Below are 5,089 nucleotides of genomic sequence, written 5' to 3' on the forward strand. Positions count from 1 at the left end.
GCTGGACACTTTCAGATTTAAAGGGGATCAGCCCTTCAATGTGCATGCATAAAATCTTACTTGAAGAGGATGCCAAACCCTCAAGACAGCAACAAATGAGGTTGAACCCAACTATGAATGAAGTAGTTCAGAAGGAAGTTCTGAAATTGTGGCAAGCAAGGGTGATCTACCCCATCTCGGACAGCCCTTGGGTAAGCCCGGTACAAGTAGTTCCTAAGAAAGGGGGGATCACTATTGTGGCAAACGAGAAGAATAAATTGATACCCACAAGAACGGTAACCGGATGGCATATGTGCATTGACTACCGGAAACTTAATGAAGCCACCCGGAAAGATCACTTTTCCCTGCCCTTTATGGACCAGATACTTGAAAGATTGGTAGGACATGTGTACTACTATTTTCTAGACGGGTATTCGGGCTACAACCAGATTGTTGTAGACCCCAAGGATCAGGAAAAAACTTCATTTACTTGTCCATATGGTGTTTTGCTTATAGGAGGATGCCCTTTGGATTGTGCAATGCACCTGCCACATTCCAAAGGTGCATTCTCTCCATTTTTTCAGATATGATTGAGAAGTTCATAGAAGTATTCATGGACGATTTCTCTGTGTTTGGGGACTCTTATTCTGATTGCTTATACCATCTTTCTCTTGTGCTAAAAAGGTGTCAAGAAACCAACCTTGTTCTAAACTGGGAGAAGTGCCATTTTATGGTAACTGAAGGGGTGGTTTTTGGTCACAAGATTTCAAAAGATAGCATAGAAGTAGATAGAGCAAAAGTGGAAGTAAGAAAGATTACCTCCACCTTGCAATGTCAAAGCAATCAGAAGCTTTTTGGGACATGTTGGGTTCTATAGGAGGTTTTTTAAAGACTTTTCAAAGATTGCAAAACCCCTTAGCAACCTACTTGTCTCAAATATTCCATTTGTTTTTTATAGAGAATGTATGGTAGTCTTTGATGAACTTAAAAAGTGACTCTCCTCTGCACCTATTATAGCACCACCAAGTTGGGATCTTCCCTTTGAACTAATGTGTGATGCATCTGATTTTGCTATTGGTGCCGTCCTAGGACAGAGGAGAGACAAGCTAGTACATGTAATCTACTATGCTAGCAAAGTCCTTAATGAGAATCAAAGGAACTATACCACCACAGAGAAAGAACTTTTAGCCATAGTTTTTGCTTTTGATAAGTTTAGATCATATCTTATTGGCTCAAAAGTAATTGTGTTCACTGATCATGCAGCACTCAAGTACTTGCTTACCAAACAAGAATCTAAGCCCAGATTGATAAGGTGGATCCTGCTACTCCAAGAATTCGATATTGAGATTAAAGATAGGAGCGGAGCAAAAAATAAAGTAGCTGACCACCTCTCAAGGATCCCACAAGAAGAAAAAATGCAGCAAGTTACAGTAAATGAAAACTTCCCTGATGAACAATTGATGATGATTCAGGTAGCCCCTTGGTTTACAGACATAGCTAACTTCAAGGCTATAGGGGAGTTACCAACAAACATCAACAAGCACATGAGGAGAAAGCTAATCAAGGATGTCAAACACTACATCTGGGATGACCCCTACTTGTTCAAAAAGTGTACTGATGGTGTCCTAAGAAGGCGTATATCCTATGAAGAAGGGCAAGAGGTGCTATAGCAATGCCATGGATCAACATATGGAGGTCACTTTAGTGAAGAACAGACAGCAGCAAAGGTGCTCCAATCCGGATTTTACTGGCCAACAGTATTTAAGGATGCCAAAGAAATGGTGTCAAGGTGTGATGAATGTCAAAGGGCCAGCAATCTGACCAAGAGAAATGAGATGCCACAGCAATACATATTAGAGCTAGAACTATTTGATGTATGGGGAATAGATTTCATGGGACTCTTCCCAACCTCCTACTCAAATAGCTATATATTAGTGGCTGTTGATTATGTTTCAAGATGGGTAGAGGCCATAGCTACTACAACAAATGACAACAAGGTTGTGATAAGCTTCTTGAGAAGGAACATCTTCAGTAAATTTGGAGTTCCCAGAGCTCTCATTAGTGATGGAGGTCATACTTCTACAACAAACAATTGGAAGCACTCCTTCTCAGATATGGAGTAAAACACAAGGTGGCAACTCCATACCACCCACAGACCAACGGGCAAGCCGAGATCTCCAATAAAGAGCTGAAATGAATACTTGAAAAAATTGTTGGAAGTTCACAAAAAGACTGGTCTAGGAAGCTAGACGATGCTCTATGGGCCTACAGGACAGCATTCAAGACCCCCATTGGGATGTCACCATACCAACTAGTATTCGGCAAGGCTTGCTGACATTAGGATTTTTGCCAGTAAAGAATGTCATAAAAACAGTCGCGTTGTAGATATAGTCTCTAAACCGACAAAAATCCCTTCGTACAAACGTTTTGGTTGTCACAAGTAACAAACCCCTTTAAAATTGATAACCAAAGTATTTAAACCTTGGGTCGTCTTCTCAAGGAATTGTAGGGAGGTATGTTCTTATTATTGGTTATGAGTCTGTAAATTGGGATTTTGGAAGTAAGGTGCGAATATGTTATATGATAAGTAAAATAAAGTAATACTAATAAAATCTCTTGGCAAGGTATAAGAACTGGAGGTCCTATCCCATTTATCCTTATCAATTGTGATGAGAATTAGATTCTTCTCCCACTTGGTTAACCTCTAACTATGAAGGTAAGTTAAGTGGATGAATTAATTCCAATTCTCAACTAACAATGAGTTTGATAACTCAAGAGTCGCCAGTTATTTAACCAGAGCCAAAAGGAAAACTATCTACTCGAATGAAAATAATTTGGATAAGTACCGACAACATAAATTAAAGAAAGCAATCATAGATCTGAAATATCTCAAATAGCATTAATTTAAAAGAGTAATCTGTAACATGGAAGAGTTCATAAATTTAATTGGAATATTGAACCTGGGATTGAGAGTCACTCTTAAAACTAAGAGAGGTCCTAAATCCTAAATCCTAATCCTAAAGAGAGAGAGGAGAGAACCTCTCTCAAAACTAAATATAAATCATGGAAAGTGAATTATGAGTGCATGCTTATGAATGGATGCATTTCCCCACTTTATAGCCTCTAATCTGTGTCCTCTGGGCCGAAAACTGGGTCAGAAACAGTCCAGAAATCACTTACAGCACTTTCTGGTCCGTACAGGTCGCGGAAAAGTGACGCGGCCGCATGGCTCACGCGGCCGCGCGGGTTGCGTTCCTGCCAGGTCACGCGTCCGCGTGACTCACGCGTTCGCGTCGCCTGGCGTTGAGGCAGCTATGGCAAATTATATATCAAATCGAAGCCCCGAATGTTAGCTTTCCAACGCAATTGGAACCGCGTCGTTTGGACCTCTGTAGCTAAAGTTATAGCCGTTTGAGTGCGAAGAGGTCAGGCTGGACAGCTTAGCAATTTCTCCAACTTATTGTATTCCTTCCATTTTTGCATGCTTCCTTTCCATCCTCTGAGCCATTCCTGCCTTATAATCTCTGAAAACACTTAACACACATATCAAGGCATCTAATGGTAATAAGAGAGGATTAATAATAAGAAAATATAAGATCAAAGAAGCATGTTTTCAATCAAAGCACATAATTAGGAAGGCAAATGTAAAACATGCGAATAGTATGAATAAGTGGGTAAAGAGTTGATAAAATCCACTCAATTGAGCAGAAAATAAACCATGAAATAGTGGTTTATCAACCTCTCCACACTTAAACAATAGCATGTCCTCATGCTAAGCTCAAGAGACACTATAAAGAGATGAAGAGGAATGATAGAATGTATGAGATGCAACCTATGAATGCAACTAAATGCAAAATGCTTCTACCTACTTGGTTAAAAGTAAACAATTCTTTTAAGAACATACATGAACTGGATTTCGCTAATTCAAATCATAAAAATAAAGCACAAATAAACTTGTAAGAAGAAAATAGCTTATGAAAGCGGGGAACAAGGAATTGAGCATCGAACCCTTACTGGTAGTGTATACACTCTAATCACTCAGGTGTTTAAGGTTCGATCTCTCAATTCTCTACTAACCTTGCTTTCTAAGGCTTGCTCTTCATCTAACAATCATAATCTTTCTTTCTATAGCTTGTTCTTCATCTAACAATCAACAAAAATTTAATGCACCAATACACAAATCAAGAGGTCTTTTAATGGTTGTAATGGGGTTAGGGTCAAGGTAGGATTGTATTTGGCCAAGTGGACTAAAATTTGAATCCTTAATTAACATAAACTTTCCACCTAACTTAAGACAATCCATTTAATTAAAATACAAAATCTATCTTCCCATTAACTGTGCTTCTCACATGTTTATGCATTCCAAGTTTTGAGTACAACTCATATGCATTGATTTCACTATTTATTTTGGGGCATTTTGTCCCCTTTTATTAATTGCTCTTTTCTTTTTTCTTTTTATTTTTTTTCAATGCATATGATTAAAGTATTGAATGCAATAACATGTGCTCAACCATTATTTTGCACATTTTCACTAAAATATACAACACCCAATTATTCAAACCAAATGTTTCGAAACCCACTTTCCCACACTTAAATCATAAGCATTCTCATTAGTCTAAGCTAACCAAGGATTCAAATTAAGGACATTATTATTTTTCACTTAGAGTTAATGATGTGCTAAAATAAAGAACAAAAGGGGTAAAATAGGCTCAAAATTGGTTTGCAATAGATAATGAAAAGGTTAAGGCCATATGGGTATGTAAGCTCAGTGAAACAAGGCCTCAATCATATAAGTGCATGCATACATTAAACAATGGAATATAGAATTAAGCAAGATAAATATCACAATTTTAGAGAGAAAAATACACACTAAAACAAAATTTTGGTTGATAAAATGCAACCAACTCAAATAGGTTTAAAATCTCACAGGTTTTGTGTGTTCGAACTCTAATCCATGTTCCAAAATAATATTTCTTCAAACAAGTGTAACATTAAATTTTATTCAAATTAGTGAAATGCTCTAAAAGGTTTCTTGAAAAAGAAAATATTACTTTAACCAAGTGGTAAAATATGCAAATATCAAATAAATATGCAAATGCAACAACTAATC

The sequence above is a fragment of the Arachis duranensis genome, chromosome 7 (assembly GCF_000817695.3).
Source record: "Arachis duranensis cultivar V14167 chromosome 7, aradu.V14167.gnm2.J7QH, whole genome shotgun sequence".
NCBI lineage: Eukaryota > Viridiplantae > Streptophyta > Magnoliopsida > Fabales > Fabaceae > Arachis > Arachis duranensis.